This window comes from Rana temporaria, chromosome 12, assembly GCF_905171775.1.
Source record: "Rana temporaria chromosome 12, aRanTem1.1, whole genome shotgun sequence".
NCBI classification, from domain to species: Eukaryota; Metazoa; Chordata; class Amphibia; order Anura; family Ranidae; genus Rana; species Rana temporaria.
In genome coordinates this window covers 106,206,287-106,231,635 of record NC_053500.1, presented here as the reverse complement: position 1 = coordinate 106,231,635, position 25,349 = coordinate 106,206,287, and the positions used below count along the sequence as shown (strand labels likewise).

Sequence of the window (25,349 nt, the reverse complement as noted above, 5' to 3'; positions counted from 1 at the left end):
TGGCGAACACATCATACACTTTTGACACTATTTTGGGACCATTGTCATTTATACAGCAATCAGTGCTATAAAAATGCACTGATTATTGTGTAAATGACACTGGCAGGGAAGTGGTTAAACACTAGGGGGCGATGAAGAGGTTAAGTGTGTCCTAGGGAGTGATTCTAACTGTGAGGGGGCTGGGCTACAAGTGACACGACAGTAATTACTGCTCCCGATGACACTGAGCAGTATATCACTGTCCTGTCACTAGGCAGAACAGGAAAATGCCTTGTTTACATCTCCCTGTTCTGCAGCTTCGTGACATGATCGCGGGACACCGGCAGACATCGAGTCTGCGGGTCCCGCGGGGCAAGGTTCACGCAGCACATTCAAAGCAACATACAGGTACATTCTGCAGACGTATATCTACAGGCGGCAGTAGGCAAGCGGTTAAAGACCATTATCCTAGAAATAGATCATAGCAACACAATTGGTAAATAATTTGGGCTCCATTTCTATTGACATAACAGGGAGAACCGTAATCCAATAACAGATACAAGGTGTGTAAGAGAGGTGCTGCCATACGGGCAGATTGGGGATTGTGCAGTGTACTTTTATGCTATGATCTATTTCTTGGATAATGGTCTTTAATATAATTTGTTTTGTATGTTTATTAATTGCTGTATTCAATATGAGATTTTTTTACCATCCAGATAATAAATACATATACCATGTTCCCCTGAAAATAAGCCTGGGTCTTATATTAATTTTGGCAACAAAAGACACAGTAGGGCTTTTTTTCGAGGTAGGTCTTGTCATGTGCTGTCTTCTCTCCCCATCTCCTTCCCTGCCTGTCAGGAACCCCCAGTGGCCAGTGGAATCGATTAAAAGTGCCTGTAAAATACTAGAATGCACTGAATTACATTATTATATAATGTAAACTGTGTATGTTTCCGTAATCTATTTGTGCCAAATACCTTCCCTGCTCTGAGCACTGCAGAGGGAGGGGGCCAAGATCTGCCCCCGCTGACAACTGGGAGAAGAGGAGGAGAGCAGCAGGTCAGCTGAGCGCTGAGCGGCGCTGTACCAAAGATATTTGGCACAAATAGATTACAGAAACATACGCAGTTTACATTATATAATACTGCATTCTAGGATTTTACAACCACTTTAAACTAGGGCTTATTTTTGGGGTAGGGCTCATATTGCAGCCCTTCCCGAAAATCACAGAAGGTCTTGTTTTCGGGTAGGTCTTAATTATGCTTCATTTAAAGTTCCAATCTGTTGCATATTTACATGTCATTAGGGATGGAGATATAGGCTTCCCCACGTCTCGTTTAAAGTCCCACATCCCCCCCCCCCTTTCTTATTGATCTTAGAAAAAACACTGTGGCCCGGATTCAGATACATTTGCTTATCTTTCGGCGGGCGTAGCGTATCTCAGATACATTATACACTATGCCGCTGTAACTTACAGCGGCAGGTCCCGTATTCAGAAAGAACTTGCGCTGTAAGTTACCGCGGCGTAGTGTAACTGGGCCGGCGTAAGCCCGCCTAATTCAAATGTGGAGGTGGGCGTGTTTTATGTTAATTACTCGTGACCCCACGTAAATGACGCTTTTTACCAACGGCGCATGCGCCGTCCGTGGACGTATCCCAGTGCGCATGCTCCAAATTACGCCGCAAAGTCTCATTGGTTTCGACGTGAACGTAACTTACGCAAAGCCCTATTCGCGAACGACTTACGCAAACGACGTAATCGACGGAAAATTCGACACTGGCCCGACGTCCATACTTAACATTGGCTACGCCTCATATAGCAGGGGTAACTTTACGCCGGAAAAAGCCTTACGTAAACGACGTAAAAAAATGCGCCGAGCGGACGTACGTTTCTGAATCAGCGTATCTACCTAATTTGCATATTTGACGCGGAAGTCTTGGGAAGCGCCCCTAGCGGTCAACGTAAATATTGCACCCTAAGATACGACGGCGTAGGAGACTTACGCCGCTCGTATCTAGGCAACTGTGAGGCGTATCTGATTCTATGAATCATGCGCCGAGTTGCGACGGAGATACGCTGTCGTAACTGCTTTCTGAATCCGGCTCTGTAAGTTCAGGTATTTGGGTTGATTTGCTAAAGGACTAAAGGCCATTCCCCTAAATGTCAATTATAACTTTGAAAACTGAATATTTAGAGAGTCTAGTAATCAAGATGTAGCTGTACTGACTTTAACTATCCAGTCATGTGCAGGATTTTTTTTTTTGCATTGCACATGATTTGTAAATAAAAACAAACATAGTTTCACCTTTTATTTACCAAGCTCAATGAGCGTGCACAGATAGGATGAGGCGGAGATCGTGACATCCTCTGCCCCTCCTCTTTTCCTCATCCAATCAGAGAGCATCTTATGTTTATTGAAAGAGATACAAGACCTGCTCTGAATGTCGGAGCGAGCCATCCCTTGTGTTCAGTATATACAGTAGAAGGAAAGAAATTTGCGCAGCATCAGGAAGATACCAATGCTGACTGTATGTAGTACAGGCTACTACAGTAAATGTATGCATCCTTCACAATCCTACAGATTTAAGCATATTAAAGCCCAACTCCGGGGAAATAAAAAATTGCCCATTGCACTGGTGTTGTGCAAGGGACAATTGCTTGTTTTGTCCAGTGGAGAGAAGAAACAGTTTTACTTACCTGATCCTCTGCTCTCCCAGCAGGTGACACCCCCCCCCCCCCATGATTCAACTGTGGACTATCCCTCTGCATCCTCACATCCAGAGCAGGGCTATGAACCCTGCTCTGGTCTTGATGAAGTATGGAATCTAGACCAGTGGAGTGTGGGGGTGCAACTGCTGAAGGGACCAGTCTAGCAGGGGGGAGCGGAGGATCAGGTACGTGGAGTTGGGCTTTAACCCTTTCACTGCCAAGTCTCTACGCCGTACGGAACAACAAAAGGGCCTGCAGGTGGCCAGGTCAATACGGCGTACGGATCTCTTATCTCCCTCTCCTATAAGCTTATGGTCACTTCAATGACCATAAGCTTATATCAGAATTGTTCAGCAGACTCTGTTGAACAATTCTATAACTCTGATCAGTGGATTACAACCATCTAATCAAAGTTATTAACCCCTAATGTGACGCCCCCCCCTCCATGCCGCCGCTTCCCTGTCCCCAGCCTCTCCACCTCCCACAGCTCCCTTCCACCTAAAACTACCCCCCCCCCCCACTCTCCTCTCCTATCCCCTTCAAGCTGGGTTGCATCTAATAGGCCAAGTTTAAAAAAGGCAACGTTTAAATAAAGGATCATTCCTGGAGTTCAGCTCTAAGGTATGCATTTAAAGGGGAGCTCCAGTAATTTTTTTGCGTTTATTAAAAGTCAGCCAAATGTGGCATAGGAGGGGGGGGGTGCTTAAAGTGAAACGTTACTTTTGAGCGAAGCTCCACTTTAAGGAGTTTAAAAAAAATAGGTGCAGGGAGAGCCTTCCCTTCCCTCTCCCTGCACCTATTTTTCGCTCAAAAGGGGAAGTTCCACTTTAAGCATTCCTCTTGATTCTTTCAGCTTTTTGGTGCTGAAAGCGGTACAATTGTTTTGCATGGAAATTTGGCATTTTATATTGTAGGCCTGTAATTCTTAGGCCCCATACACACCATAGAATCCATCCGCAGATAAATCCCAGCAAATGGGTTTCAGCGGATAGATCCTATGGTGTGTACACGCCAGCGGATCTTTATCCGCGGATAAATCTCCCCTGGGATGGATTTCCAGCAGATGAATATTTGCTGACATGCTCAACAAATCCATCTGCTGGAATCCATCCCAACGGATGGATCCGCTGGTCTGTACAGACTCACCGAATCCATCCGTCCAAAGGGATCCCCCGCATGCGTCGCAATGATTCAACGCATGCGTGGAATTCCTTATATGACAGCGTCGCCCCCATCGCCGCGTCATAATCGCGGCGACGGCGCGACACGTCATCGCCAGAGGATTTCGGCGCGGATTTCAATGCGATGGTGAGTACACTCCATCGCATTAAAATCTGCTGAAATCCTCGAGAGGATTTATCCGCGGAAACGTTCCGCTGGACCGTATCCGCGGATAAATCCTCCCGTGTGTATGGGGCCTTAGGAATAACTCACTTAAATCTGTCCAAACAAGAGTCTAGTAGACATCCCGGGTATGATAAAGTTTGAAACACAAAATCATAAATTATAATATAATAAATAGCTATAAATAATTATAACAAATAATAATATAATTATAATAAAAATTATTCAATAATGTAATCAAATCAAAAACACTGAAATTTGCTCAGTTGCAGAATTGTCGCTGTCATTACTTTCAGTGTTTGATGACGAATTTCCCCACAAACCGCTATCGCTCTATTCTGCAAGTGATTCTAATTTATTATCGCTGTTTTCTAGCTGGAGAACTTTCTAGAACCACTTTTGACATAAAGGGACGCTTTTTGGTTGCTATGGACAATCTACAGTTTCCAGGCAGAAAAAAATGTATTTATAATATAAAAGTGCATGCAGGTCACTGGACAGACCACTAGGGACAAAGGGGGTGTGTAATTATTTTATACAGTAAGATTACAGTATACTGTTGTGTACTGTGTTTTTACTTTTTTGAATTTGGCGCCGATCTCCGCCCACGTGCGTTGTAACGTCGCAGGGAACGTAGCTCGGCGGCACTCGGGGCACTGTGTGAATCGAGCGAGGAGACAGCTCGCTCACACAGCGGGGACACATCGCAGGTTCCAGGGGACAAAGTAAGTAACTCTGCCTGGATACTGCGATGCGATCCCGAGTCAGGCTCCGGGGTTACCGCTATTAGTACTGAAATTCCACCCGAGTCAGACTCGGGAATACCGCCAGGGAGGTTAATAGCAGCCTCTCTTTAATTGTAAAGATATAATTTTATTTTAGTCATGGCAATATAAATAATGATCATTATATATTTTGAAACAGAAATGCTATATATTTTTTTTAGAATTCTGTACATATAGATCATTAGCATGTTTCATGGTTTTAGTTAGTTGAATTATATGTTTTGCCTGCTGTTGGTTTAAAAATCCTTATCTCATCATCTCTTCAGAGTAAATCCTACTAACATATTATATTAAGCTAGGAAAGTGAATAGATGGCTGTGTCATCAGGGATTAGCTAACTGACTTAAGAACTACTTTATCTTTGCTTGTAAGCCAACTGTATGATTTTATGTACAAGACGAAAACATACGACAAACTCGTGTTACTTATTCTAAAATGATTTAATTAAGTGATTGTAGCTGTCTTAGTGCACCTACAACAAAACCTTACAGTTACAACATAACGATGAAAAATACAAACTGTTCAACCACATCAATCCATCAAAAAGTGTCATACACCAAAGCAACCTTTAACCTGGACCTTCCATGGCAAACAGAAGGTCTGCTTTTTCTACAGACCCCGGCCCCAACACAAAGGGCTTTAACCGCTTGCCGACCAGCCAACGTCATTATACTGCAACAGGTTGGCACGGCTGCGTGAATCGTAGGTGTACGTCAGCCGCTTTAAGAGAGATAGGGAACACGGTGTGTGTCGCCAGAGCCGATGCACGTGGCTGGCAGCCACACTGTCCGCCGGCCACGCTGTCCACCGGCCACACGCAATTGCTCCTCAGAGAGCCAGAGCGGGGATCTGTCAATGTAAACAGACAAATGCCTGTTCTGTCAGGGGACTAGAGAGAGATCTGCTGTTCCTAGTGATCAGGAATAGCGATCTCTCTCCTCCTCCAGTCTAGCATACTAGCTCGTTATGAATTACTTACCTTAGATCGAAGCCACCGCAGTGACCCTCGTTTCTCTCCTCCGCCGCCATGATCCTCGGAGTGACTTCCGAGTGTCGCCGCTCCGGCTCTGTGACTAGCTGGAGCGGCGATGACGTCACTCCCGCGCATGCACGTGGAACTGGCACGATCCCTGCGCATGCGCGCGGAACCGCTACTTTTCGGCACTTTCCCATTCAAGACCCGGCACGCTCAGTGCGTCTGTGCCGTTGTCTACGGCGTGCATGCACCGTAGACATCGGTGCACGATTTTATGCAAATATCTCCTTAACCACGTAGGTTAAGGGGATATTGCAAGCACCTATAGGTAAGCCTTAATGTAGGTTTACCTGTAGGTGCAAGTAGTATCAGAGGGTATATAACCACTTTAAGTGGTTAAAAAGCCATTTGTAAACAAACCATTTGTCCCCCCCCCCCCCCCCCCCTCAAAAAAAAAGGCTGTATTTTTTTCATCTCAGTCAATCCAATGCTTCACACTGCGCAATGATTAATTCAATGTTATGAAATTTCACAGTGACATTTCAATAAAGTCAGTGTAACTGCATTGCTGACATCCCACTGCACCGCATCCCACACCAGCTGCTGCATTTTAAAGTAGTGGCTGATGTGAATTAAGGTAGGTACACACTAGAAGTTTTTCTCATTCAACCCAGCCGGCTGAACAAAAAAAAAACGGAGAGGTCGCTGCACTAAGTGATATTGGTGTGGAGATCTCTCCCGTTGTGATATTGTGTTCTGACAAGGAGACTGCCCCTCCGGCAGAACACACTGATCAGCGCTGGCAGCCAATGGTTTTCCAGCATGCCCATTCGACAGAAGCCGGTTGTTAAACTGGCTTCTGTCGGACAGGCTGCTGTACAGACTGACCGAATGTTTGCCAGTTTCTGTTAAACCGGTCGATACTGGCCTATATTCAGCCCATGTGCACCAGTCTTTAGTCCAAACAAAATTGAAAACGATGATTAATGGAAAACTGTGGGGCATCGTTTCTCACAACTAGACAACCCTATGGAAGACACAAAAGTTTGGGGTTCAAATGGAACTATCAAATACTTAGGAAGGGAAAAAACTTGGAACTAGGAATTATAATTCTTTTTAATACAAGAAGTGCCAAATTAAATGTGGACTTCAAGGGCCAGATCCACATAGAAATGGATAGGCGCAGCGTATCAGAGATACGCTACGCCACCGTATCTTACCTGGCTTTAAGTCGAATCCAGGAAGTTTTTGCGCCGTAAGTTACGGCGGCGTAGTGTATTTCTGGCGGCGGAATTCAAATCGGCGATTAGGGGGCGTGATTCATTTAAATGAAGCGCGTCCCCGCGCCGATTGAACTGCGCATGCTCCATTTCGAAATTTCCCGCCGTGCTTTGCGCGAAATGACGTCGCAACGACGTCATTTTTTAAACTTAGACGTGACTTACGTCCATCCCTATTCACGGACGACTTACGCAAAAAAATACAAAAAATTCAAATTTCGATTCAAACTAAAGATACGACGCGGGAAATTTGAGAGTACGCCGGCGTATCAGTAGATACGCCGGCGTACTCTCACTGTGGATCTGCCCCCAAATGTCTAAATTACTATCAAAAATGTTTATGACTATTCTCACCTTTGTGGCTCAGATTAGTATTCTCACTCCTTTTACCTGTGTGTGTGATATGTTTTATAGATTGTTGTCTTTTTAGATTGTTATCAGATTAGTCCTAACATTTTTCTAAATCTCTCTGCTTGGACCTAGAAGAAAGGGGTAGACCCCCAAAAGCTGGTCCTAAAAAAAATGAACTTAGTGCAAATTAAAAATGTACCACGGATCATACTCAACTGTTTTGTTTCATTTTATTTAAAAAGAGGGGGCCAGATTCATGTACAATGGTGCAGATTTGCACCGGCGTGGTGCATCATTTTTAGACTACACCGGTCTAGCGCGGAGCGGCAGTTAGGTGATTCAAGAAACTTTTTTGTCTACGATGCCCCAGCGGGGCGGATTTTAGACGGCGTAAGGCGGGGTAAGGCCAAATGGAAGTCACCCTATGCTAATGAAGTGCCGACCATGGTGCAGGGGTCACGCCGGGGCGCATTTTAGACCGCACATGCTCAGTGACATCCAGGGGTAAATGCCCCAATCTGCACATGCTCAGAACTGCGCCCCGGCGTGAGCCCTGAGCTCCGCCGGCCCACTACCGACACCCAGTCCATAAATCAGCCCAGACTTCCGCCCTACAGGTGCAAATGTACTGAAGCTTTTTTTTTCCAAGCTAGGTCGTTTGCATTGTGGTGGGGCAGTTATGGCTGATGAGGAATCCTCAGGTGGGCGGATGACCAATTTCAGCCCAGAGGAGAGGGCTGTAATTATTGAGGGCCTCTCCCAACATGGGGACTGCCTCTATGGGCCACAGAGTGGCTGCCCCTGGCATGTTGGCACACAGATGTGTTGTCCAGCAAGTGTTGTTGCTCAGTTCGTTTGTAACGCTGCTGCTTTAGCTGCTCTCCAGCTGACCTCTGCAAGTTTGGTGCAAAGTTACCCCTGCTTTTATGAGGTGTAACTTGGCGCCGGAAATTTCAGCTCCGCGCACCGGGAGTAGCCTGCGCCGGTCAAGCTTAAGTTGATGAATTGGCCCAAAAACCTCATTTGCATATTTAAAACACAAAAACCATGGCCGCGCCAGATCAGACCAGCGTAAATCTGCGCCAACGCCGTGCCGGCGTGGAAAGGTTACACCGAGGCGGTGAAGTCTATTTGGAGGCGTAATCTGGTTCTCTGGGTACAGCGCAGCGATCCGCCGGTGCAAATCTGCACTTACGCCGCGCATCTACCAAAAAAACGGTGTAAGTGCTTCATGAATCTGGCCCAGTGAATCTAAACGTAAAATAGAAATCCAGTTCAACAGACCACAAAATGGACACTTGGACTCATAAGAATATAAGGCCTCGTACACACGATAGGTTAACCAGAGGACAACGTTCTGAAGAACCGTTGTCCTAGGTTAACCTATGAAGCTGACTGATGGTCCGTCGTGCGTACACACCATCAGTTAAAAAACCGATCGTGTCAGAACGCGGTGACGTAAAACACAACGACGTGCTGAAAAAAACGAAGTTCAATGCTTCCAAGCATGAGTCGACTTGATTCTGAGCATGCGTGGATTTTTGACCGATGGTTGTGCGTACTAACGGTCGGTTTTGACCTATCGGTTAGCAATCCATCAGTTACATTTTAAAGCAAGTTGACATTTTTTTATCCAATGGTTAAATAACCTTTGGGGCCTACACACGATCGGTTTGGACCGATGAAAACGGTCCTTCAGACCGTTGTCCTCTGGTTAACCTATCGTGTGTACGAGGCCTTATTTTATTGTTTAACCACTTCCTGACGACCGTGTGACTTTGTACGGCTGCAGGGTGGCTCTAAATAACTGACCCGCTGTCTTTGTACGGCCTTCGCTCCTCCGCGCCACTGGGGGGGCGCGCGAGCGCCCGCCGCATCACTAAGATGCCGATGCGCGTGCCTGGTGGCCGCGATGTCCGCCAGGCACCCGCGATCGGCGGTTACAGAGACAAGGACGTGGATCTGTGTGTGTAAACACACAGATCCATGTCCTGTCAGGGAGAGAGGAGACCGATCTGTGTCTCTTGTACATAGGGACACAGCATCAGTCACCTCCCCCAGTCAGTCCCCTTCCCCCAGAGTTAGAACACACCCAGGAAATACATTTAACCCCTCCCTCACCCCCTAGTGTTAACCCCTTTTATGCCAGTCACATTTATACAGTAATTAGTGCATATTTATAGCACTGATCGCAGTATAAATGTGAATGGTGCCAAAATTGTGTCAAAAGTGTCCGATGTGTCCGCCATAATGTCGCAGTCCCAAAAAAAAAAATCGCAGATCGCCGCCATTACTAGTAAAAAAAAAATAATAATAATAATAATTCGGTCCCCTATTTTGTAGGCGCTATAACTTTTGCCAAAACTTTTTTTATTTGCCAAAAATATGTAGAATACGTATCGGCCTAGACTGAGATTATTTTTTTTTTTTTTTTTTAATTGGGCTGTTTGTTATAGCAACAAGTAAAAAATATTATTTTTTTTTTCAAAATTGACGCTCCTTTTTTGTTTATAGCGCAAAAAATAAAAACCGCAGAGGTGATCAAATACCACCAAAAGAAAGCTCTATTTGTGGGAAAAACAGGACGTCAATTTTGTTTGGGAGCCACGTCGCACGACCGCGCAATTGTCAGTTAAAGCGACGCAGTGCCGGAAGCTGAAATTTCACCTGGGCAGGAAGGGGGTATATGTGCCCAGTAAGCAAGTGGTTAAAGGGTTAGTTTACTTTTACCAAAAAACTGCCTATGCAGGTAAGGGGCATCTGTAGATAAAAACAAACTGTGCAGCTTTGACTAAAGTTGGATCGCGCCCTTGCTTCTGCTCCCAAAGCCTGGCTGAAAAACTTCCACAGACGGCATCAACCCATCCTGCCTTGTTGCTGGGATGCTGCTAAGACACTCCCAAACATTACTGCTCACCCCCACTATCACAGGAGCGAGTGCACAAACCCCACACATGTATAGTCCACTATCTCCTGCCTCACAGCATCGCTGCTGCGACAGGGGAGAGAGAACATGTGCAAGGGGGTTTGAATTAGTTGGAAGTGTCTTAGCAACAGCCTAGCAACAAGGTAGGATGGGATGATACCATCTCAGTCAAGCTTCAGGAGCAACGTAAATGGCCTACACCTATAGTAAGGAAATGATCCAGCTTTAATCAAAGCTGCACAGTTTGTTTTCATTTACAGGCACCACTTACCTGCATAGACAGTTGTTCAATTAAGGTAAACTAACCCTTTAATGATTTTCTTTTACAAAACACAAAAACACATAAGTGAATAAAAAAAAAAAGCAACATGGGCTTTGGATGCACAATGTACAACTATGGGAGTCAAAACATTCCTACCTGATTCTTGGTTGATGTCTTCAGGGCCTGTACACACTTTTTAGTTCGCCTGCCATAAAAACATATAATTAAGCGCTTGCTATTCCAGTTGAAAACATATTAGTTCCTATATGGCTGGATCTTAAGGTATGCAATGTAGCTTTCTGCATTTTAAAAAAACACATGTAGTACTCTTGCACATTTAAAAGCATTAAGCAAACTCAATAAAATTAACAGCAATAACAAAAACTGTATCTCAGTATTAAGTGCTATTAAATGCATCTAGTCAGATAATACCATGACACCAGAAAAGTAGATTAAGACAATCTTCTTAGAAGAAGCAATAACTGTTAACCTAGACTGTATACATATTTGGGTGTTAAAAAGTAATAAATCTGGGTGATTTGGTTTCTCCAAATTCTGGTTAACCAAATATCCCAACATGCATTGGCAGTCAGGGACATGCTAAGGTCTGGGGTTCATGTTGGTTTAACAGCACTGTGGGAGATTATAAATAGAATATAAGTTTTAAATCCTTTGACACCAGCTTAGTCAATCATTCTTAGCATAAATTCTCAGATATGTTATCATTCAGATTTAACTGTATTAACTCAAAGTCAGTTGAGGACATATAGGAAATGAATGAAAATCAGACCATAACCTTGGGAGCCCCTATATCTGCTCTAGAGTGGGTGCTTATTTAAATATCCCCTGGTTTATCTGTATCAAACTCCTAATGAATCTGTAATGGTGAAATGTGCTGGAAAGGGGAAGTGACATCATTGCATTTAGTGTGTATCTGAAACTTCCAGGTGTGTCGGATGCTTGGACCCCCCCTCCTTCTGTGCTCTATGGTTCCTCCCACTGACCCCTACATCACTAAAGTTGTGACCTAGGGGCTATTGGAAGGAACCAGAGAATGCAGAGGGGAACAAAAGATCAACACTCCCAGAAGTGTGCCGGATGTTGAAGAATCTGCAGGTAAGGTGGAAAAGGTGAATGGCAGTGCAGGTGCTGGGACAGGTAAGTATTATGTGTTTTTCTGTGTTTGTTATCTAGTATGGGTCACTTTAAAGTGTAGGATGTAATTTGTCTTCCTTCATAATCATACAATCAATGTGATTATCTCAACATATGTTTTTGCAGCACCATAAACGTAATAGGGTTGATTTACTAAGACTGGCGAATGCAAAATCTGGTGTATGACAGCCAATCGGCTTCTAACTACAGCTTGTTCAATTAAGCTGATTGGTCTCTATGCAGATCTTCACCCGATTATGCAACCTCGAGTTTTATTAAATCAACCTCAATGTATTTCAGCAGTAAAATGTGCATTTTAATTTCAGAAGTGAAAGTGTAATTGTATTGTATTGTTGTTGATTTTTCATGACACACATTTGATGGCTAAAATCTTCAGGTACAGTATTAGGCTGGATTTACACCTATGCATTTTTAGTGCTTTTTCCATTTTGCAGATTTATACTACAGTCCACTTAGCATGGTTTCCTATGGAAGACGTTCTGTAGTGCAAATCTGAAAAATGCAAAAAGCACTAAAATGCATAGAATCCAGGCTTACTAGTGATAGGATTGGCTTTTCAATTTGACATTTACTGTGCTATTTCCGTCAAAGAAAGGATTATGGGTGACCTTGAGGTCGGAAATTTGTAAAGTTCAGTGACATAAATGTAATGGAGTATTGGTGCTGAAATTTCAGGTGCCAAAATATTTGCCATAAAAAAGCATTGCTAAGCCTAATAAACTATAATGATTAACAGTGGGGATTTAAATTATGTTCTGAGCATAATCCATATTTCTGCCTGATAGAAAGAAAAATCTGAACTTGATCTTGTTACAATTCTCAATAAATAAATATATATATATATATATATATATATATATATATATATATATATATATATATATATATATACACATGTATATATATTTTTTTTTCTGCTTACAAACCAAAAAAGGCATATTGTAGCAATTTTTTTAGACCTAGGCCTGCCATAGATGGTTCGAATCTTGGCTGGTTCAGCAGGAATTAGACTAAATTTGCAACTTGCTTAAAACATTACAGCTGCTTTACTCACAATCTAGACCAATTACTATTGGGAAATTCACACAGCCTTTACTTGACCTAATATTACAGATATTAACCTTTAAATACAAATGTCTGCCATTTCAGTTTTACGGTGATTTTGCTTGATTACTTTTGGGCAATTCACACAGTTCTTATTTGAGTCAATATTACAGATGTTAATGTTTAAATACAAATGTCTACCATTGTTCACTGTGGTGTGTTTTATTATGTTTCTTTATATATTTTGTGGCATTGACTTGATATTGACTTTGAATACTCTGCATACCTTTTAGCCTAACCAAACATAAAACCACTCTGTGAAAACCAAGCAAAACGCAAAACTACTGCAGAGCCTATTATAAAGCAAATAGCTAAGGAACATAATTCCCCCAGTACATTTAGTATTCAGCTAAAATTATGAATTTCCTATATTGGTCTCATGCATAAAACATTTACCGGAGATGAGTGCAGCTTTTGTTTTAGAATAACATTTGCTACACGGGAAAAAATAAGCACATCAGCATCTGAAGTGATTTCCTGCAACCTATCCTTGGTGCTAATTGTGGCATACAGTTTATATCCCAAACATACGTCAGGATTGAGGTACTGTTATTAATAAAATTGCTATGTAGAGGATTGGTTTATAAGAGAACAATTGTAAAGGAAAAAATGCTTAGCTAAAAACGTTTTGCCAAAGCTTTATGGAAAACAAAATTGTTAAAAAGCATGACACATCAAAGCGCAAAAGGATTCCTGTCCTAAAGAATAAATTTGCGTAAAAGTAAAATAAATTTGAAAACATCTTTGCATTACTAAGACAAGTGAGAAAAAGGGATTATGAAAATTACTATTATCTTGTACATACGAAAAGCATTTTGTAAACTTTTGTAAGTCGGTATTTCCTAACACTCTTTCTTATTATAAAGCACTCTTAAAGCACTTCTACAATTTGTCAGGGTATTTTAAGTAACTTACAGATGCATAGCTTTACATTACCATCACAAGTATATGATTGAATATCTGTTTTTTCTGAAACGTATTTGTGCCCATTCCAAAAGTTATAGATATACAGTACTTCAGTTTTTTTTTGAAACAAGCAATTTAGCAAACTATTAAAGTATAAGACAAGATTGTATTTTTAAGAATTTTCTACTGAATAAGTAATATATGAAGACATATGTGATGTACAGATGTTCCCATTTTAATAATATATAGGTATGAAATTATATATGGTTAATATGAGTAATTAAGCTGATGCTGAGGGCATTCTAATTGCATCCAGACAGTCAAATAATTCAAATAATACTGATTAGATCTTATCAAGATTAGACATATTTGTTGTATTAGCACTAAGGGGTATAGAATGATAAATAGAGATAAGCTAGATTTCTTTTTTATTATTATTTAGAACCGTTTAGTTGCATTTGTACCTCTTCCCCATAACATTGCTTACCTGGGTTCAGCACTGACCTTGAACGGACAGCTCCTAAGTGGGGCCAGGTAGCAGCTAAGGCAGTCTGGAGCTGACAGTTGAATAGGTGTCCCTTGTGTTCACTGATCTCCTGAGCTGCCTGCTTATGACATCTTCTGAATTAAGTTATTTATCACTCACGTGACTCCCATGAAGGGTTTAAGTTTTCACAGGTGACAGACAGACAGACAGAATAAGGTAGCACATCTCTTCTCTGCCTATGCTTTTTGGATTGGTTTGAAGTTACCTTAACTTCCCAGTTGCTAGCATTTCACTGTGGATTCAGAACTTTTCATTAACTTATTTACTAGTAAGTATTAAATCCTTTTCAATAATCAGTTTTGATAAATTAATGGTATAGATCTGTCTAGATTGTTAGATTTAAATGTTGGTTAAATGCTAAACCTGTTTTTATATATATATATATATATATATATATATATATATATATATATATATATATATATATATATATATATATATATATATATATATATAAAAATATATATATATATATATATATATAAATATATATAGAGAGCAAGGAGGTTATAGAAGCTTTGTCGGGTTTTATTGCTGCCTGTATTAGTAACATTTCTACTAATCACTTCCTTTTGTGTTTTTTTTTTTTTTTTTATAGAGCAAGGAGGTTATAGAAGATCTGCCAGGTTTTATTGCTGCCTGTATTAGTAACATTTTTACTAATCACTTCTTTTTGTGTTTTTTTTTTATAGAGCAAGACGATTATAGAAGCTTTGTTGGGTTTTATTGCTGCCTGTATGAGAAACATTTCTACTCATCACTTCCTTTTGTGGCAATGAATACACATATAGCAACAATTTTTTTTTTTCTGTTAGTACTGTAGAATGAGAATGGGATAGAACCCCTGTAGTGTCCCTTTCTCCAGGTGTCATTAGGACAAGAAGTGAGTGGAAATCCCCAAACAGAAAATAAACTTAAAAAAAGTTCCACTTTAGATTAAAAAAAGTAGATTGACATACTTTTGAAATCATAAAAGTAAAAAGATATTAAATTGTAATATTAAAGTAAAATATTCACTTTGCATAATACCAGCAAAAAACAATAAAAGAAAACAGATATCCTTCTTTGTCCAAACACTCTCAACTCTTCTTTAATTTATCAGTGGCACAGCAGATTAAACCTTCTTAGAACACAAGGGCCCAGATCTACGAAGAACTTACGGCAGCGTATCTATTGATACGCCGCGTAAGTTCTACGATGCGCCGGCGTATCTTTGTTTTGTATTCACAAAATAAGATACGCCTGAATGTGGGCTAGATCCGACGTCTTAGTACGCCGTCGGATCATAGGTGCATATTTACGCTGGCCGCTAGGTGGCGCTTCCGTTGATTTCCGCGTAGAGCAGGGGTGTCGAACTCAATTTCATTGTGGGCCGCATCAGCATTATGATTGCCCTCAAAAGGTTAAGATTAGATGTCCAGCGCATCCCCTCCCCTTACATTAGATGTCAAGAGTCCCCCCACCATCAGAAGTTGAGTCCCCCATTCTCCCTTACATCACAGTGTACCCCCCTTTCCTTATGCTGCTGCTGGGAAGAAGCTGGATGCATTGCTTGAAAGCAGAAATTGAGGGCCTGGAGTAGGACCAGAGGAGGTCTGCAGGAGAGGTGCGAGGGCCACATGGAATAGCCTGGAGGGCCAGATTTGGCCTGCGGGCCTTGTGTTTGCCACCTATGGCATAGAGTATGCAAATTAGCTAGATACGCCGATTCTCAGAACGTACGTCCGCCCGGCGCATTTTTTTACGTCGTTTGCGTAAGGCTTTTTCCAGCGTATAGTTACCCCTGCTCTATGAGACGTACGCAATGTTAAGTATGGACGTCGGGCCAGCGTAGAATTTTCTGTCGTTCACGTTGTTTGCATAAAATGTTCGCGAATAGGGCTTTGCGTAAATTACGTTCACGTCGTCTAGGCATTGAGCGGGCGTAATTTAATTTGAAAATTCGACGTGATACCGAGCATGCGCGCGCCGTTCGAAAAAAGCGTCATTTACGCGGGGTCATGCTTAGTTTACAAAAAACACGCCCCCCCCTGTTCCTCATTTGATTTAGGCGTGCTTACGCCGGAACATTTACGCTACGCCGCCGTAACTTTAGATGCAAGTGCTTTGTGAATACAGCACTTGCCCCTCAAAGTTGCAGCGGTGTAGCGTAACTACGATACACTACGCCCGCTTAATTTTACGCCTATCTACGTGGATCTGGCCCAATGTATTCATATGTCTCATTCTATCCTTTATTCCAAAAATAAGAGGATTATTGTTTATTTCAGGGCAGTAGGCTGAACCATGTAAATCATTCCTTTATACCCCAATGGTCAAATGCACATCCAGAACCATTAGTTTATAGTGCTAATATAGAGCCATTTATTATAAACTGCATACAGTTATTCAAGACTTTTTAGCCATCATCAGTGCAGTATAAGGAAATTTCAACTTCCATGGAGTGAGGCTTGAGAACTAGCAAATATAAAAAACTATAGTTATGGTTAGATGGGAATAAAGAAATCAAAAAGCCCTCCAAATGAATGTATTTGGCACCTTTAGTCTCTTATTGCCATGACTTTATTTGCTCATTAATTCATAAGCCAAATGCAATGGCCAGTAAACCTAAAGTAAAAATTATTGTATATACACATATTTAGTAATTCTTGTACTTAAGGCATATAAGCTGCATTAGGCCATCTACATTGATAAATGGGTCCACCGTCCCTGGATTGACCCTCCTCCGGATTCCAGTCCCATCCTGGTTGGCACAGTACTGGATCTTCAGGCTTGCGGCCAATACGAGCTCGATTGACTCACTGCTATTTGGCATGTGTGTCCACCTGGTCTGGTAATGCCCTGTACACACGATCGGAATTTCCGATGGGATAAAATCCAATGGAATTTTACGTCGGAATTCCGTTCAAGCTGTCTTGCATACACACTGTCAGACCAAATTCCGACCGTCCAAAACGCGGTGACGTAAAACACTACAAAAGAGCCGAGAAAAATGAAGTTTAATGCTTCCAAGCATGTGTCGACTTGATTCTGAGCATGTGTGTTTTTTTTCTCCGTCGGAGTTCCACACAGACGATCAGAATTTCTGATGGGATTTTTTTCCTTTAGAAAAAAATAAAACATGTTTTATTTCTAAACTCCGACGTAAAAAAGTCCAATGGGGTCCACACACGGTCGGAATATCTGTTGAAAAAATTCCGCCTGACTTTTTTCATCCGATAATCCGATCGTGTGTGCAAGGCATAAGAGTATATATCCTTATCTCTCTGGTAGAAGAACACCTTGTTTTGTGATAGCTACACTTCACAGCCTACACTTTTATTCCACCTATCATGATGATTCTCCCAGAGGATTCTGAGCCAGCTTTGTTGTTGGACACTTATCTACTGAGGTTCACTATATTGGTGTCCTCATTTGGTTTTTGGACACTTACCTATCGAGGTTTACTATATTAGTGTCCTCATTTGGTTTTTGGACACTTACCCATCGAGGTTTACTATATTAGTGTCCTCATTTGGTTTTTGGACACTTACCTATCGAGGTTTACTATATTAGTGTCCTCATTTGGTTTTTGACCTTGATGATTTTATTTTATATATGTTGCTGTTGTGCTCACACATTACATATTCATATATTATTTTTCATTTAACAATGTCATATTGGTTTATGAAATCTTAGTGCTACACTTTATTTTTATATGTACGTTGAACTTTGTTTTAGTGTTAGCAGCTTCACTCATAGTGGTTTAGCGCAATAATTTCCCCAATTCTCTCACATTTTGTACTTAAAGCGGGGGTTCACCCTAAAAAAAAATTCTAACATTACATTGAGCTGACTTCTGACAATGACAGAATGCTGATCTTTTTTTTTTTTTTTTTTGCTGTGCATACCGTTTTATCGCTATTTTCCCCCCGACTTCCGGGTAGTGGCTCCCGCGGGAGTGGGCGTCCCCCGGCTTCCGGGGAGTGGGCGTTCCTATTCACAGGCTAAGTGATTGACGTGATGACAAAAGCTTCCCACCGGCGCATACGGCGCATCACGAGTTGCCGAAAGAAGCCGAACGTCGGTGCGCAGGCGCCGTAGAGCGCCGTATAGAGCTGACTCGCAGTCTGGCTTCTTTCGGCAACTCGTGGCGCGCCGTATGTGCCGGTGGGAAGGTTTTGTCATCACGTCAATCACTTAGTCTGTGAATAGAAACGCCCACTCCTGAGGGATTCACTACCCGAAGCCGGGGTGGAAAATAGCGATAAAACGGTATGTACGGCAAAAAAGATCAGCATACTGTCAGTGTCAGAAGTCAGCTCAATGTAATATTAGAATTTTTTTTATGATGAACGCCCGCTTTAAGGCACCATACCTGTATGAAACACATGAAAAGCCACATTGGCCTTATGCAATAAAGAATTCTTATTCTTAAAGTTGACCTGAATTGTAAAGTAAAGATTTGATCTGGAACATTCAGAAAAGTTAATTGTACCTAAACAGCACCATGAAATATGTACCTTTTTTGAAAATATGAGCAGTGCACTTCTAAATTCGTGAGTGTGCCTCCACCCTCGTAGCTGTATAACTGCAGTGTGAGATCTAAGCCACTGGTGCATGCAACTGCTAGTTTCAGGGGAATTGAAGTGAGGTTTGGGGATGTCACTAGAGTGCTGCCCATTGGAAGCTCTGACATGAAAATGGAAAGCCCTGCCTTTACCAAAATGGCCACCTTTACACAAAGACAATCTCAGACGATTTAGAGTGAGAATTGGTGTGATGTCACTACTGTGCTGCTCATGGGTTTTCTTGCTGGAGGCTCTGACATAAGGTTTTAAAAGCTCTGCCTCTATCCACCTCTGCTACCTTCACATAGAAACACAGTGCAGAACAAGGTAAGCCAGTAATGGGAAAATATCAGAATGTAAGGAAACCACAGGCAATACTGATGACTAGTCCTTTGCCCTCTTTCTGCCTTTTTTTGGGTACAGCTTCCAGAGATCTTTGGGCCATATCCTCAAAAGGGATATGCCGGCGTAACTGCTGTTACGCCATCGTATCCCTGTTCCTAACTATGGAACTGATCCACAGAATCAGTTTTCCATAGTTAGGCAGAAGATCCGGCATGTGTAAGGGACTTACACTGCCGGATCTTAGGATGCAGTACCGCATTCGCCGCTGGGGGCATTTCGTGTCGAAATGCCGCCTCGGGTATGCAAATTAGCACTTACGGAGATCCACGAAGCTTTTCAGCTTCGTTTTTTCTCCGTAAGTTTTAGTTTGCAAACGCAAAATTAGGGCTGCTTTTACAAAGTGTAAACTGTTTACACCTTGTAAAAACAGACCTTTCTGTCCAGCGACGCGATTTTTTTTTAATTTAAAAATTTTTTTTTCGCGCCGTATCTTTTTTTTTCCCGGCGCAACTTTATTGACCCGTCGCAATCCACAAAGCTCGGCGTAATGTAATTTCGCGCTATGCACGTCGGTAAAATGACGTCACGAGCATGCGCAGTACGGCCGGCGCGGAAGCGCGCCTAATTTAAATGGGAATCGCCCCCATTACAATAGGAACGCCTTGCGCCGGCGGAATTTAAGTTACACAGCCCAAAATTTCTAGGTAAGTGCTTTGTGGATCGGCACTTAGGTAGAAATTTTAAGGCAGTGTAACTTAAATGGAAAAAATTAAGTTACGCCGGATCTTTGTGGATAACCCCCTTTATTCCTTTATATGCTAATTATACAATTATTTGACCTAAAGCAACTAATCAGATTTTATTTTATTTTTTCTAGTCAGACTTCAAAAGAATGAACTCTGATTGGTTACTACTGGCTATTGCATTTATGAGTTATCATTTAAAGAGTATGTACATAGTTAAATAGTAAGTCTGGTTGAAAAAGACATAAGTTCATCTAGTTCAACCAATAAAAATAAAATGTAAACTGTATATATACTATGGCAATGGAATCCTATGCCGTGTACACACGATCGGAATTTCCGACAACAAATGTTTGATGTGAGCTTTTGGTCGGATATTATGACCGTGTGTAGGCTCCATCGGACATTTGCTGTTGGAATTTCCGACAACAAATGTTTGAGAGCTGCTTCTCAATTTTTCCGACAAGAACTTTCGAAATTCCGATCTTGTGTATCCAATTCTCTGCGTTGTCAACCTTTCACATGGACTTCAACTGGAGTCTACAAGTGGTTGTTTCAACACCAGCATCTGCATCCACTTCTATAGAATGTCTGTGCGTAGCTCCAAGGTGGATGCAGACGCAAAAGACAGCAGCTCAGCATGAAATACAGGCGTCAGTGCCCACCTAAATGAGCCCTAAGGTATGCCGAATGTAGAAAAGAAGGGAAGGGGTTGTATGAAATAGATTGTATAAGAATCACATATCTGTAGCAAGAACATAGGCATTAAGGGCCTAATCCTCAAAAACCTGGCGCAACGTAACTTTTTCCATTTAAGTTACACCGCCGCAAAATCTCTAACTAAGTGCCCGATCCACAAAGCACTTACCTAGAAATTTTGAGCGGTGTAACTTAAATCCAGCTGGCGCAAGGCGTTCCTCTTCTCCAGGGGGCGATTACCATTTAAATGAGGCGCGCTCCCGCGCCGGCCGTACTGCGCATGCTTGTGACGTCATTTTTCCGACGTGCATAGCGCGAAATTACGTTACGTCGGGCTTTGTGGATTGCGACGGGACAATAAAGTTGCGTCGGGTAAAAAAAAAGATACAGCGCCAAAAAATTTTTTTTAAATTTAAAAAAAATCGCGTCGCGAGCAAGAAAGATCTGTTTTTACAAGGTGTAAACAGTTTAGGCCTTGTAAAAGCAGCCCTAATTTTGCGTTTGCAAAATAAAACTTACAGAGAAAAAACGAAGCTGAAAAGCTTCGTGGATCTCCGTAAGTCCTTCAATTCAATTACACATGTCGGATCTTCGTCCTAACTATGGGAAACTGATTCTGTGGATCAGTTCCATAGTTAGGACCAGGGATACGACGGAGTAACAGCAGTTACTCCGTCGTATCTCTTTTGAGGATTTGGCCCTAAGGGCCTAATCCACAAAAGGGATACGCCGGCGTATCTACTGATACGCCGTCGTATCCCTGTTTCTATCTATGGAACTGATCCACAGAATCAGTTTCCCATAGTTAGGCAGAAGATCAGACATGTGTAAGGGACTTACACTGTCGGATCTTAGGATGCAGTACCGCAGCCGCCGCTGGGGGCATTTCTCGTCGAAATGCCGCTTCGGGTATGCACCGTCGTATCTCCTGTCGTATCTATGCAGCTGATTCATAGAATCAGTTCCGCATAGATAGCCCTAAGATTCGACAGGTGTAATTGACTTACACCGTCGGATCTTAGGATGCAATACTTCGGCCGCCGCTGGGGGGAGTTCGCGTCGTATTCCAGCGTCGGGTATGCAAATGAGGATTTACGACGATCCACAAAGGTTTTCCCGTCGTTACGTCGTCGCTAGTAATTTTTTCCCATCGCAAATTTACACCTGCTTTAACATGGCTTAACTTTAGTCGAGCCATGTTAAAGTATGGCCGTCGTTCCCGGGTCGAATTTCAATTTTTTTTTGTTTTCGCGTAAGACGTCCGGGAATACGAATGGACGCTACGCACGTCGCCGTTCTAAAAAATGACGTCACATCGCGCAAAGCACGGCGGGAATTTCAAAACTGAGCATGCGCAGTACGTCCGGCGCGGGAGCGCGCCTAATTTAAATGGTACCCGCCCCATTTGAATTGGGCGGGCTTGCGCCGGACGTGTTTACGATACACCGCCGCAAGTTTACAGGTAAGTGCTTTGTGGATCGGGCACTTACACTGAAAACTTGCGGCCGCAATTCTACGAGAATCTGGCCCATAGTGTCTACAAAATATGTAGACAGGGAATAGGACTTGAAAAGCTACCATGGGTTGAGGTAGTAGAAAAGAGGAAAGAAAGTAGGCAAAAAGGAGAAGGGGGTCAAGGAAACTGATATTTTAAGGGGGATGAGGTAGTGGAGGGTGCAGAAAACAAGGTATTAGGAAATAAGAGTGGGTGTTAGGAGCCTCCTTACAACTATTACCACACTCAAACAAAAGATGCATAGATCTAAGTGGTTAATAAACAGTAGCAGGATTCCTGGGAATTCTGGAGCACAGTCCAAGTGGCCCACATCTGAAATTCTGAAACAGAAATTATGATCATTTTCTGAGTCAGGCAGAGCTCCATGTGAGAGATGAAGTCTAATTCAGTGACCCACTCCCAGAGGTAGGTCACTCTGGTGAACACCAAGAGATAGTGTTTTTTTAGCAGAGGAAATGCTAAAAATAGTTTGCCCTAGCAATATGGTGTAGCACCCTCTAGTGCGTGGTAATAGTAGTGGTAGTGTAGGAGAATTTACTCTTAAGCCTCGTACACACGGTCGGACTTTAAACAAACTTTTCCGTGGATTTTTGTCCGAAGGGAGTTGGCCGGGCACACCCATAGCATACACATGGCAGGACTTTTCTGCAAACTTTCCCAAATCTTTCCCAACATCACATGGTTTTTCTGCTCTTTACCGCCACCCTTTGGTCAACTTCTGCTATTGTTGGTTGATTTTAATTGGTTCTGGGCATGCGTAATTGTACTTTCCGATGGATTTTTGTACACACGGTCGGACTTTGCACCATCAAACTTTTGTTGCCGAAAAGTTTGTCCGTTTGCAGAGCAAACTTTGTCCGATGAAAACCGAAAAAGTTTGTCCGTTGGAGCGTACACGCGGTCGGATTTTGACGTTTGTTTGGCAAAAAGTCAGACCGTGTGTACAAGGCTTAACTCATGCTCAAAGCTGTCCGTCCTAATTGAGTCAGGGCTTACTAGAGTTCAGGGCTGGATGACAAATGTGTGCAAACTAAACCCCTGTTTTTAACGGAAACTGTTAGACAGGTTAATTTGGTTGGTTGCAGGCTGGCTGACAAGTTGAGCAGGGAATTTTGTTTGGTTTTATTTTACATGCTTCGCCTTTCCATGTTCTCCTTGCCACTAAGGCCAGTTATAGGTGGGGGCAGTGGCCATTTGCTTGTACTGTTATAGGAATCCAGCCTGAAGAAGGGCAGCTGATATACTTTCCCTCCCCCTGTTGAATGGACTAGGCCAGACTTTACCACCTATCCTTGAAAGAAGGAGGACTGTTGCAGAAGATATCAGTGGTAAGGCCTAGTATGCTGTTGTATTGTGGAGGGGCTTCTTTGAGAAAGAGAAAAAAAAACATTTTTGCCCTTTGTTTCTGTCAGCAGGCTTATAACGCCCAGCTGACAGAATGTACAGATAGATAGCGTGTTAGCGTGAGGATTGTGTTTTTTTTCCTTTGTTGCAGGTATCTTCCTGGTCAAAAATATTTTATTAAGTACAGTAAGTTAAATACAATAAATTAAGTACTGTACATTATACACAATTTAGAATTATTATATAATATTCATATGTGGTTACAAATATAGTATTGATTAGGATATAAAGAAGTGTGAAAAGTTAAAGAAATTAATTAACAATTATGTGTTCAACCTAAGGCGATATAGAAATCCAAATAGTAAATGATTCTAATAGCTATGAGTAACTGAATAAAGATTTCCTGAGCAAACTTGGGTTAGTGGATTGTTTTTCTAAACTGGTACTATATTCGTAACCTATGGAACTTTAAAATCATAAGATGTAAGGAGAGACAGAGTAGAAAACAAAAGGTAAAGAATAAGTAGTGGGGAGCTGTCCACCGGGTCGATTTAGAAGTCACAGTCAGACCAGAATGAACAGTATAACTTCAAATCATCTACCATGGCATTAAAAAAAGAGTCATTAAATGTTGTCGGCAAGAAATGTTCTATCCAAGGTTGCCATAATTTACGGAATTAAGGAATTTGGTTTTGTTCAATAGCCGCCATTTTGGCATGTATCATAATGTTGTTCATTCTTTGTTTTGTCTCAGCCAATGCCAAAGAGGGAGTTCTCCAAACTCTCGCCACAGTTTGTTTTGCTGCTGTAAGCAAAAATATAAAAAGTTTAAATTGGGCATGAGTCAGACTCTGGTTTGAGATTAAGTAATAAGGATTGGGTTGTCACTAGCGGGTAGAACCAACCTCATCAAGATGATACTAATGCCCCAATTGCTATATTTCCTGCACAATGCGCCCATGGTGATTACCCTTAAAATATTCCAAGTGGTCAATTCTCTTTTCAGACAGTTGTTGTGGCATGGCAGAACCCCCAGGATTAAACTAGAACAGTCGCAGCGCCCAAAGGAGGGGGGAGGGCTGGCTCTACCCAATCCCTGGATATACTACCTGGCTGCCCAGCTCCAACACTTGATAGGGGCCACAGGGTCGCAACCTGGGACTTCGGCGGCCAGGCTGATGTTGAAGGGAGCGGGGGTAGCCACGATACCTGAGGGGCTGGAGGCTCGTAAGTTCCACAAACCCAATAAATGCATGCCCACTTATGCTCTTGTTCAAAAGGTGTGGAATAAGGCCAGACAGCTACAGGATGTTGGGGGCTTCACTGAATTTAGCCCAATTTGGGGGAACGATTGCTATGAGGAGTTGGCCAAAATTGAACAGGGTCACAGGTGGAGTGCTTTTGGGATCACGCATCTTAAACATCTCTTTAGGGGGGGGACCCTGTTACCTTTCAGTGAATTACAAATCAGATTTAACCTACCCCGAACCATGCAGTTTTATTACATGCAGTTGCAACATGCAGTAAGGGCTCAGGGGGCAGCAGTTGACTGGGTTCAGTCCCCCACACCGATTTTCCGGGCACTGTGTCAGGCGCAGGACACCAAGGGCATGATCTCACACTGCTACAACATGCTCCTATCTTCATTCCTGGAAGGACATCCCATGAGGGTGGCGGACCGGTGGGAGGCAGATTTGGGGCCTATTGAGGGGGAAATGTGGGAGGAGGCTCTACAGGCGGTGAATACCTGCTCACTAAACGTATCACAAAAGGTATCCCAGCTCTACATTCTACTTCGGGTGC

At 42.4% G+C, this 25,349-nt stretch overlaps 1 protein-coding gene across 2 annotated transcripts in view; it reads right to left on the bottom strand.

Moving 5' to 3' along the window:
- AANAT (aralkylamine N-acetyltransferase) overlaps window positions 1-14,403 on the bottom strand; it is a 32,650-nt gene extending 18,247 nt beyond the window's left edge. The window contains exons 1-2 of one of the 2 annotated variants that reach the window (XM_040330113.1): window positions 14,307-14,403; window positions 10,773-10,821 (exon numbers count right to left, since the gene is read on the bottom strand). The gene's annotated coding sequence lies outside the window, so the exon portion shown is untranslated. Of the gene's footprint in view, window positions 1-10,772; window positions 10,822-14,289 lie in introns of both variants that reach the window. The other variant, XM_040330111.1, reaches the window with a different exon arrangement.
- Window positions 14,404-25,349: the final 10,946 nt, after the last annotated feature.